The 12,996-nt window shown below is 34.3% G+C and overlaps 1 long non-coding RNA gene across 1 annotated transcript; it reads left to right on the top strand.

The window, feature by feature from the left end:
• Positions 1 to 3,886: 3,886 nt before the first annotated feature.
• LOC127082856 (uncharacterized) lies at positions 3,887 to 5,319 on the top strand. The gene is made up of 2 exons (XR_007788230.1): positions 3,887 to 3,970; positions 4,981 to 5,319. It is a non-coding gene; the product is annotated as an uncharacterized LOC127082856 (long non-coding RNA).
• Positions 5,320 to 12,996: the final 7,677 nt, after the last annotated feature.

The following is a 12,996-nucleotide window of genomic DNA, read 5'->3' as shown; positions in this document are numbered from 1 at the left end:
TCCTTAGGCGTCCTAAAAGTATATATATGGGTTTCCAAAGAATGTATATGCTTTCAAAGAAACAATATATCACTGGAGTGAATGGTTTATGATCGAAGGTAGGTAATGGATCATGAAAGATATGGATGGTGCCCTAAGACGGGAGGAATAATTAGGAGTATGCTCGCCAAGGATTCGTATCCTCGTGCCTATGTATTCTCATTGTACATTGACAAAGTCAGAGCAATCGTAGTTCATGGAACTACGAAAACAAAGAAAGAGGTTAAGAGTGGTGAAAGGTATAACTCATACCAACAGAATGGTAACATGGGAATCCATAAAGGCAAATGGCTTTGAATCAAAGAGTAAACAGACCAACCGATAAGTGAGGGGCCCGAGGCATGGTATCACTATCGTTGAATGACTGGAAACAAAAAGAATTGACTGTATGGCAATAAGCCAAATAACTCTTGATACAAAGATGGACATTGATTAGGTCATCCTAAAAGGGTAAATATGGAACCTAAAAGGAAGTATTTATTGGCACAAGGATAATATATATCACTTGCTAGGGAATGGACAATTCAAGATCAAAGAGAAAGATATCTTGGATCCGTGAAGGAATAAACTCTGAACCGAATAGCAAAGGTAAATCGATAAGTGAGGGGCCCGAGGCATGGTATCACTATAGTGGAATAACCAAAAACAAAGGAATTAAATGTTTGGGTACAAGCCAAACAACTCTTGGTTCACAAGGTAGACTATTCATTAGGCGTCCTAAAAGGATGAACATGGAAACCAAGGAAAACTAGTATTTGATCTCAAAAAGATGGTATTGATTTAATGAATGAAGAATTAATAAATAAGGTAGCTCGTGAAGAATCTGAATTCTCCTGCCTACGTATCTTTATAGTGCAATAAGGAAATCAGAGCTTTCGTAGTTCAACCCACTAGGGCTGAAAACAAGGTGATTAAGGGAAAGGAATAGATGATAGAATGATTGAATAAAAGAGGAGTGATTGAATGATTAATCAAAATGATTAGAATAGAGAATGAATTAATAAGAGGTTTGACAATCGATTAATAGGAATCACACTAAAGTCTATGAATAAGGGTGAATGTTCTGAATAGTTGGGGTCTACGCCTCGTACGCAGAGTCACTCTAGACAAGGATAGGAGAAATTATGTATCATCATTCCTTACTACTTAAGGCTCATGGCGCGCGATACTTCTCTTAACTGACAAGTTGTTGGAGGAGGATCTTCATTGTTGCTCCTTGTGTCAATATCGTCTTGTGTGAAGAAGACTTGGTAGTTTAATCGATTCGTATTGTACTAAAGTCTATGAATAAGTGCGAACACTTTGAATAGTTGGGTCATACGCATCGTATGCAAAGTCGCTCTAGACAAGGATAGGAGAAACTTTGTCTTATCATTCCCTATTACTTAAGGCTTATTTCGTACAATTTGTATCGTATTTACCAAGTGTTAACCTTTGACTTGTCTTGTATAATCCGCTGCTTGGTATGACTGAGGATGCCTTGATTGAGAATCTTGACTTGAGGCTTCGAGCTCCACAGCTTAGAAGAAAAAGTCTTATTAAGTGACCAAGGGTCTTTTGGTGACCAAAACCAGACTGTGGGATTATACAAGTTCAAAGGAGTTAATTAATCAAAATTGCTTTTGATCAATTGAAATCATTGGTTTGATTTGATTTGAGAAACTAGGTTAATCATAATATAAAGGTTAGAAATGACCAATCTAGCCTAAGGGAGTATGCAATCGTCATATGGCTAAAAATAGCAAAATAAACCCCTAAAGGGTAAAATGGTCATTTTACAAGGATGTTGATATTGAATTAATTTCTACTCATAAAAATCAATTAAAATCAATTAAATCCTAAACAAATTCAATTATTTTAAAATTCTAGGAAATTATCTAATTCTAATTAACTCCTAATTTAATCACAAGATATTTCTAAAGAATTTAATTAGTTATTCACTAATCACGAATTATGTCTTAATCACTAAATTCTAATTTCTCTAATAAACCTAATTAACTAAGGATTAGGACCTAATTACTAATTAATCCTAATTATTTCTAACATTTCTAAAATCTATTATTCTATTTAACTAATCAAGACGAAAAACTATTTAAACTAATAAAGATTAATGAACCTAATTAATCTAATAACCCTAAAAACAAATTCTAACTAACCTAATTAAATCCTAACTAAACTAAAATCCTAATTAAAAATAACATTCTAACTAATTTATCAAAGAAAGGAAAAAGCTGGAGATGGGACTTAATTTGAGGTGGAACCTTAGGCCCTGTACATAGTGAGGCTGCTGAAGTTTGGATTTGAAGGCCCAATTTTTGGGCCCACTAACCAATGCAGCACAAGGAAGGGGTGTGGGTTGGTTCGTGGTGCAGCATGAGAAGAAAGAAAAAAAACGGTTGGGCCTAGAGGCGACGCCCACCAGAATCTGGATAAAAAACCAAGGCAGTGGAGGGTTGCACAATTGAGTCTAGGAGGTGCAACCAGGAACTTGTTTTGGGCCATAGGCCCAAACCCAATCATACACGGTCAAAAGCCAATGACCCTGTTGAACATCAGATGAAACTTTTCTCCTTCCGATTTTTTACTCCTTCTCCCGTGCTGCTTTTCTTCTCCACTTCTGAACTTTTCTTTTTTCTGTTCATGATGCTTCAGTGAAATCCAGTTGCGGCGTTCGGTTGCCGAACCGCGTCGGCAAATCTAGTTGTAGAATGGAGTTGCAGAAGTTGCGTTGAAGCTTGGACAGAATGAGGATCCAATTTCCCTCCTGCAGAATGAAGATTGGAGAGGAGAAGATTGAAGCTCTGAGTGTGAATTACATAACGACTAGGGGTGGCAATTTGATCCATTAACACAAAATCCATCCAATCCATCCATCAAAAAATCCATCCAATCCATCCACTAAATAAAAATTAAGTTAATGGATTGATCCAATCCATCCATTTATAAACATGGATTGATCCAATCCATCCAACACATTTTAATGATCCAATGGATTTTTTTATTTAATTTTAAAAAAATAAATTTTTTCAAATATTAAAAAAAAAATTGAAAAAAAAATCATTTTTTTTTGAAAAAAATATAATTTTTTTTTGAAAAAAATATAATTTTTTTTTGAAAAAAAAATAATTTTTTTTTGAAAAAAAAATAATTTTTTTTGAAAAAAAAATAATTTTTTTTTGAAAAAAAATAATTTTTTTTTGAAAAAAAAATAATTTTTTTTTGAAAAAAAATAATTTTTTTTTGAATTTTTTTTTTTTTTTTTCGAAAAAAAAATATATTTTTTTGAAAATACAAAAAATATTAATTTTTTTTATCTAATGTTAAAAAAATAAAAAATATATTTTTTTATGGTCAAATAATTTTTTATCTAATGTTAAAAAAATAAATTTTTTCAAATATCAAATTTTTTTTTGAAAAATAAAAAATATTTTTTATTTCGATTTTTTTTTTAAATACCAAAATTTGATTTTATTTTTGATGTTTTTTTACGAATATAAAAAAAAATCGAAAATAAAAAAGATATTTTATTTTACTTTTTTGAAAAAAAATAATTTTTCTCAAAAAAAAATACTGATATTGTTTTATTAAAAAAACGTAAAAAACTTTTTAAAAAAAAATAAATTTCAAAGAAAAATTTTAAAGGAAAATAAAATGGATGGATGGATATCCATCCACTAAAAATATGATAATGGATGGATTGGATGGATTTTTATTCTTAATGGATGGATTGGATTGGATATTTTTAAAAAACTTTTAGTGGATTGTTAATGGATAATGGATTGTTTTGATCCATCCATTAACGATCCAATCCATATCCATCCAATCCATCCATTTTGCCACCCCTAATAACGACCCAGTCCTCTCAAAAGTTGGCATGAAGAATGGTTTTATAGTAGCTCAAAGTCTGTTAGAAAATTTCCTCCAAATTCAGGTGAAATTTACAGTTAGTTAGAAATTCAGCAATTGGTTATTGGTCAGTGTAAAAACAGTTAGGATTCTGTTCTATTAGGTTATAAAGTTGGTTATCTGTTATGACAGTTGGAAAATGAAAATTTACACGAGATTTCAAATTTATTCTAATTAGTTAGTGAGTTAGAAATTACTTTGCAACGCGAAATGAAATTCACATTCGGTTATATGAAGCCTAATCTGTTAGAAAAGCCAAAATAAAATTAGAGTTAATTAGTTTGTTGACATTTTTTTTATTCAACTGATATGGCAGTTTAGGTTTAATACACCTTTATCTGAACTGAGATGGTAATATTGCATGGTACTTGCAAGTGAGTCTGAAGGTTGATTGCAAGCGAGTTTGCTGCCCTACCTTGGCAGAGAAACTTACTGTCACCCATTTATTTGCTGTCAATTTATGCAGAGATTTTATTCTGTTAGCAGAGTTTTTCTTATGCAGTCTTTTAGTTCATTAATTTAAAGTTAATTAAAAGTTGGGCGGTTCAGTTAGTTGATGTGAAGGGAGTTACCGTAAAAACGTTTAATTTGAACATGGCGAATATGCTGCTATGCCTATATTAATGGAAAGTTAGCTTGTTGAATGGTATCTTTTTGCAGGTTTTTGGTTGTGCAATTTATGGATTAATTTGTTAAGAAGGTTCTGTTGTGATCGAACTGAACCATGCCGTGAACGTAGGATTAACCAAGCTATAAGAAATTTTATTATTAACATGCTTGGGTGGTATACTGCTGTGAATCATGGAATATGACCTTGTTATTGTTTATGTAAATATTTTATGGTTCATTTGAAATGTGGAAGATGGTGAATGTAATTGAAACTTGAGTTGTGTATTGATAATTTGGAATGCTTATGAATTGTATGAATGAATGCTTATGCTTAGGAACTGTGAATTATGCCTTGGAGCATTTGGTAGGTCTTGAATGATGGACATGCCATGTCTAAAAAAAATGATTTTTTTCTTGGTTTTGTAGGTTGCTTAAAGGAAGGGAAGAATTAGAGAATGCATTATTCATGATCATTGATTAGCTTGGAATTTCGGCTTGGATTAGGCTATGAAGCACATTGGCCGGCTTGGAATTACGATAGAACTTAAAGCGGATCAAATGGGGCTGTTTTGGAATTGATTGGATCAGTTTTAGACTTTTAAATCATAGACTATTGAAGTGTAGATTATGTGTAGATTCAAATTGTATTTAAATCGGACATAGGTGTAACTGTATGTATGTAAATGGAATTTGGAATTGCATCCATGTAATTGGGAGTTTGGAAATTTAATGTTTACGTATGGAACATGGATGTTAATGGTTGAATTTTAGAAATTGAATACTAGTTTGTGAATGAAAATAGAAATTATATTAACTTGAACATGGCTTAAGGTGTTACCATTTGAATCGATTGATTTGGTTTATGGTTTGGAATGGAATGATGTTGACATGTATAATAGCCACTTGAATATATGCATTTGTGATTGAAACTATATGATTTATGTTTATGGAAAGGTTGGACTAAAAATGACTTACAAATGGAGGAAAATTCATGTAAAACCAAACAAAATCCAAATGAATCAATGATCTTGTGATGAATCTTGTTGCCATGCATATAAAGAAATATTAGTGGATTCATAATGATGAATTGACTTCGGTCAATTGATTGACCAATAATTCAACGGTTGACCAAAAGTCAACGATACCCAAGTTTACTTATCAATATATCCTTTGCAATGAACTTGGACAAAACTAGATGAACTCATATGATTGTGAACTGGTTTTCCAAATAAACAAGCACAAACTAAGACCATGACCAACTATGAACATGAATGTACACCCTAATTGAACAAACCAATACACCATAATCAAAAGAAAGGTGATTCCTCATATGAACTTAGGGTTTTAAGTATCCATAGACCTCGAGAGATACACTCAAATCGGGGTTTCAAATTAATCGAAAAGCTCTATCACCAACATTTCAAACCAATGGGCCCACAAATTAGGGTTTAGAAGCCAAGTCCATGCGCAGGAGCACAAGCAACAAAATCCTATATGAGCACAGTTAGGAGTTAAGGTTGGTATGTACAGATGAATGTCAAAATGTAAGTGTAGCGGTAAATTCATGATCATTAAGCTATGGATAAACTTAACGTCAATAAAACCAAAGTCGTCATCGTACTTTTATTATTTCCAAAGTAAAAGGGAAAAGTGCGAACAAAACCCAAAGATAAGAAGTTTTCAAATCAAAACTAATAAAATGCCGGAGATTACAGGTAAGGGGGTTGGTTACGCTGAGGGAAGGTGTAACACCCCTTTTTCTACCCCAAATTATTTAGCATATAATCAGAGTAAATAAGTACGCATATAAAGAAAAGGGCGTCACATCGACGTTTTCGAAACTTAAAACTTTTCAAAAACCAACAATACACCTGGTCATTCAAAATAACACATTTCACTCATCATGAATATTCAAGCAATATGCGTTCGCAGCGGAAAATAAAGAATACTCATGTATTTCATAAGATGATCCATGTCCCATACCATGATCAAATAAAATAAAACAATTAATGACATAAAGCATGTCAAAATAAGATACGAGTTCAATACCACTAATCTACCCAGTGTTACATGACCAGAGCATTGACTCATTACCAAATTTCAAACTAAATACGGAACTCTCCAGCTAATCTTGAGCGAGCTACCGTCCACCTACTCCAGCAATACTACTCTGTAGTATCTGCACGATACCCATGTAAAGGTAACATTCAAACAGAAAGGGTGAGAATTCCAAATCATTATGAAATAGCATAATAAGGCACAATGAATTAAAACACAATTTAAGAATTCATCACACTTGGTATAATTATATCAATGATATTAACAGACAACCATTCCACATAATTCAAATGTACATCACACTCACATCAATACAAACATTCAATGATCACATAACTATAGACGACTCAATGCAAGACAATGTGACTCTATGCATGTGGTACCGCAATGTGAACTCAAAGTTTCACCGCTTTCCGATTCAATATCTAGAATCCAAGCCACGCTTTAGATCCGGACAAGACCAAAGCCTACGTCTGTTTCCAATGAAGGATCACCGCTTAATACTACGCTTAATCCCAATCAAGGATTAACGTCTGCTACGTCTGTTTCCAATTAAGGATCACCGCTTAATACTACGCCTGATTCCAATCAAGAATCAACGTCTGCTACGTCTGTTTCCAATTAAGGATCACCGCTTAATACTACGCCTGATTCCAATCAAGAATCAACGTCTGCTACGTCTGTTTCCAATAAAGGATCACCGCTTGACCATGCTATGAATGAATGCACACATACCAACACATATGCAATTAAGACCTTCTATACCGTCTTAACATCCCACATATCACCATGACTCATAATTGGTACATATACACATTCATCATCACACATCATCTACTACTTCATATACACATCCATAACCATAAATCATTCACAATTCAATAATGGTATACATACACATTCGTACAATATTTTATTCTCATCATGATAAAATTCATGGCATTTATAAATCACATAATATCTTATAACCTGGAACAATAATAATAATCCTTTACATTATCTTTAGTCATGTTATTTCACAATCAAACATATCAACCATGTTTAACACCCATCAAAATAAAATTCATAGACTTTGTAAGACGCATAATACACTATAATATGGTATCATAATAATAGCCTTTTTCATTATCTTACCAATGCATCCGTCCGCATTCAAAACGGAGCTATAATGCCCAATTAATTCATTAATCTATCTTAATCAGGATTTAGATTAATATTTATTCATTGCATAAGTATTCAACAACAACATCTTTAGCCTAGTGGTAAGGCATGTATAGTTTCAGGGAGGTCCTGGGTTCGAACCCCACTTCTGTTTCATAAAAGTGTTAATGCAAAACTCAACAAAACAGAATGACAAGAATTTCCAAGTGAATTCTAATTCTCACTCAAAGTGTCTTAGGTACTCCTAGGGAACCCTTTTTTATTTCCAAGTGAATTCTAATTCTCACTCAAAGTTTTAGCATACTAACCCACAATGATAAAGTTTTAGCCTAGTGGTAAGTGTATGTGTGTTGGTATAAAAGATGTTTACAATAAATATATATTCATTCAAGTTTTAGCATAATTTAATCATCACAATTCAAGCGTATTTATCAAGACCTATGTTCCTACCCATTAACCCAATCATACTAACCCACAATGATAAAGATTTCCCCCCCTTACCTTATAAATCTGATGAAAACCCTGACTCCTCGTTACTTTTCCTCTCCTCTTTCTCTATTGCCTTTAGTGCTCAAGTGAATTCTAATTCTCACTTCCTTCACTCTTACTATTTATAATAGTATTCTAGTTGGGCTTAAATCATCTAATTTAATAACTAGGCCCAACAATACCTAATATTCAAATACATCTATTTAATTTTAAATTCAAATAATTAACCACTCACTAGTCATACCAAGTTAATTAATATAATTATTTAACTATCTCTCATAACAACTAAATAATTAATTCCCACACTAATTAAGTTAATTAATCCCTTATCATACTACCTCACAACCCCTTAATTACTTAACACTCCAAATAATTAACTATAATATAATAAAAATAATATAATAATTAATTCCTAAAAATTGGGCTGTTACAGAAGGTGTTAGCACTCAAAGTGTCTTAGGTACTCCTAGGGAGCCCTTTTTTATGTGTGTTGGTATAAAAGATGTTTACAATAAATAGAGTGTGGGAATGAGAAAAAAATTCATTAATTATATTTTTGTGTTTGACAAGACCTTCGGACTTGTGCCTATGTACCAACATAAAATGAGGGATCAAAACCTCGTAGTTCGTGGTATCAATTTCAAAGTGGGTGAATCGCTTTTAACAAAAAATTAAGTTTGAAAGAGGCACAAAAAGCCTAAAAGAGTTTGAATGAGTGTTAGTTCTTTTTGTATTTTGAAAGTTTAAGTCAATATAGTTAAGTTTATTCACAAGTTTGATTTTTAAAAAAAGAGTTTGAAAATGCAATGGCATAAGGCCAAAGCTTCTAATTTGCAATAGAGTCTAAGTTTAGAAATCACAAGCAAAGAAGATTTTTGAAAAGAGGGAGAGATTTGAAATTTAAGAAATGGGAGGAGATGAAGAGACTAATACTAAGCAAAATTTAAAAGTTAAGAGTTGAAAAGATCTGACCAATGGGATGCAATCCAATAGACAAGAATGTCATATAGAAACCCACTTTTCCCTTTGACTTTAGGATCAAGCAATATCAATACACAAATAGCAAGATGAAGAGAAAGGCATCAAATAAATACAACCACATCCAAGCTAGCAACTTCATAATCTTCTTCATAATCTTCCTCATGTATCAGATGACATACTCCTTGAATGACTCAGAATAAGGTATTAGACACAAGCCCAAAGTAAGATTTGCATCAAGACCATGTAGCAGATGAACTCAAGCGGATCGAAAAAATAGCAAGTCTATTATTTTGCCTATTATAGAAATAAAGGGGAAATTCCCCGAATGTCGATCTCAAGGACTTCCTATCAATATCGAGTTCAAATTATCATTCAATTAAACAAAAAGTATGAATTGAGTTTTTAGATTCAAAATTATAAAAATAATGGCAAAGGTAAATAAGAATGAAAATAAGGCTTTGCAAGATAAAAAGAACAATACCAGGGAAGATGTATGATTTATCCCTGTAACAATTCTGAGTCACTATTGCATCAACAAATATTAATTACTACCAGTTCTCAAGGGTATAGTCTTTGGTGAGAAAACCTTTAATAAATCTACCCTAATTTCTATGTCCATAGGCAATTAAGGTGAAGTTAAGCTTTATTATATCAAGAACACTCTGGTTCATACAGGGTATCCCTAGTCCTAGGTGATATCTACTGCAGAGTAACCCTATGAAAACCTTATCAATGACGGTACAACCTAATTAATAACCATAGAACAATCTCGATTGGTCTGAAAGAGAAAGCATTAAACACATCAAAAGGTTATCGTAAGAATAATATTATAAATGCAAAAGTATACTCAAATTCCTTACAATTCTAAATCATGGACACTCCCCTAGCATTGGGGGTTTAGCTACTCATATTGTTCAAAACAAATGCAATATAAAAATTACACATTATAAGTATTTGGATGACTTTGATCTTCAATCGCTTCCGCTCATGAAAACCTTCAGCTCTCCGAACTCCTTACTCTCTGTAATACTTGATTGCTTGACAATACTGTGTTTTGTCTTCTTCCAAGATGATATTTTCTTAGGTAGAAGGTTCTCTTTTATAGTGAAAATTCCAAGCAAGAGGTGGACATGTCCAAAAATCTCTTTGCAAGCCTGATACTCAAAAGCCCGATGAAAAGGGAAAATTTTGGTCCTGGGCTGACACGGCCCGTGTCAGCTGACACGGATGGTCGTGTCAGCTTATTGTTCTTGTGACACGCCCATGGCTTCCTTGACACGGTTGGGGATACTGCCTGACACGGCCCGTGTTAGGCTACTATTTTTCCTTTCAAGCTCCTTCTGCCTGACACAACCCGTGTTAGGTGACACGGGTGCCCCTGTCAGGCCTTTTGTCCTAGGGTTTTTCCACTCCTTTGCTTACCGGAATTCTGCATTGTCCCGCTCTGAGTTCTTCGGTTTATCTACCTGGACCTGTCGGACAAAAACACAGATATCCCACGCGTAAAATCACAAAAATATAAGTAAAATATAACAATGAATGGAAATGCTTGATTATTAGACTGGAAGTAAAATTGCCTGAAAAGTACTAAAATGCTTGCACAATGTCTCAAAATTATCGGTTTCTTGTCGGATCAGTAACGAGAACTTAATGAAAATGGTGACTGATCACAACCCTAAACTTAGCTCATTGCTTGTCCTCAAGTAATGTTTCAGATGACACTGCGTGTCACTCCCCACGATTCTTTATTCTTCCTGACACTACTGAGAACATTCACTAACGTCTTCCATCTTCCTTCTATAGTTCTGCTTTTCCTTATGAGTTTTCAATCGCACTTCCACTTCGAAGCACCATTTCACCTGTCAGCTTATATCACATTCTCACTGATTCTCTCGGGGTTAAGTGTTTTCACTCATAATTCAGAATATGCAATATCAACTCGCAAGTTTGAATAGTCTCTCCTTTCATATCACCTACACACAACAGACACATTTTTTTAGGTCTTTCGAATTGTAACGGGGCTTGGGTTATGGTGTGGATATCAAAAAAAATGGGAAACAAGTGGTTTTTGGTTCAGAGTCAATATTACCATCATGTTTACTATGTTGGTTTATTTTTCGCTCGATTTTTCTTTTCCATTCCTATTTTTCAACCTAGTGCCCTTCTTTGACTAGTGCTTCTTTTGAACCTTCGAGTTTATTAATATAATTTTTTTTCTTTTTCTCTCGATGATTTTCTCTTTTTTTTCTTTGTTTTCGCACTTACCTGAGCTTTTGGAACTCATGGGGTTTTTACCCCAAACTTAGCTTTTCAACACAGTTTAATAATATCAACTTGACTCTGAACAAGGTAAGGAAGTGTTTTGGCAAAGGGGTACATTTACGGGGTTTAAACAAATAAATGGATACGTGCTCAAATAGGGTTTACAAGGGATAAAATTATTTAGGACGACTAGAAAGGCTCAAGGTTAATTTCAAACAACGTGCCTCAGTATGTGTAGTCATGTAGTGACAGTCCTAGAGAATCTACGCAAATTTAGAGTGATAAAGACATACCTGAATATCGCTCATGATGATCAATGTGTTTGGCTTTCTATGACTTACCCTGTTAGGTTAAGCTTTGACAATATCCACAGTACCTTTAGCATGGTGCGACTTCTTCCTTACTTCGGAACATGACACTTATGTTGGTTAAGCTGTATACGTTGCGTCTGATCTTTCTTCTTCAGCAGTCTCGACTTCCTGGGGAGATCCTTCACAACAAGCAATGGTAAATGGAGTGATCCGTTCATCTACTCCCAATCGTGATCATTACTAATTTCACAATAACACCACAGACCTGAAACACTCGCAGCATAATGTACCTTAAAACAGAAAAACCAAAAGTAAAATAACAAAATACTGAAAATAACAATACTGAAAATGACCTAAAAACTGAAAATAACATAAAATCTCCCCCACACTTGAACTAAACATTGGCCTCAATGTTTACGAACAAGAGCGAATGAGGAAACTCACAGTACCCTACTGAGGAGGTGGGTGTGGAAAATACAGCATCAATTGTCGCATCATGTTGCTCATCTCATCCAACATTGCCCCCTGTCGGGTTTGCTCGATGCCTTGCCATTGTTGCTCCGTCCTTAAGTCACTCAACTCAGTTTGTACTCAGGTCCATTGGTTAGTGGACCAGGAAGAGGATCTTGCCTCCTGCTGGGTAGGCTCCTGATGTGGGGGAACAAATTGTTCCTGAGGTTCCTCTTCTTCTGCCTTTGTGGCATCCACATGGTCATCTACACATTGCTCACCTGCAGCAAAATGCTCAGTGTCGTGGCCTTCCTCAGTGTTTGGGTCAGCACTTACATATAACCAGTTTGCACAGTTAGTAATACTAACTCTGTCCAGATCCAAAAGAGCTATAATAAACCGTTTATGGATAAGCACAGAATAGTAAATGGGAGTAACGACAATCATACCTTGTTGAATCAGAGTTGACATGTCAATTTTGGTTTTACCTGCAAATGGCGTGTCTTCGAGTAAAACTGCCTGATACCCGAAACGTTCAGCAATTTGGGTAATCATGCCGCAGACGGAGATGCCTCAAGAGTCTGCTCGGCCAACCCTGCCCAAATAATCAGTTGCAAAGGCAGCAACATTGATGGCTTTGTTTTGTGCCATCGAGTACATAAAAAATAATTCCCTTTGAGTGGCTACCCATGTGCTATCACCTCTTCCAAACAGGGTGTAGGCCAAACCT

The sequence above is a fragment of the Lathyrus oleraceus genome, chromosome 5 (genome assembly GCF_024323335.1).
Source record: "Lathyrus oleraceus cultivar Zhongwan6 chromosome 5, CAAS_Psat_ZW6_1.0, whole genome shotgun sequence".
NCBI lineage: Eukaryota > Viridiplantae > Streptophyta > Magnoliopsida > Fabales > Fabaceae > Lathyrus > Lathyrus oleraceus.
Note: the sequence above shows the minus strand (reverse complement) of the source record. Positions and strands in the feature narration are given on the sequence as shown.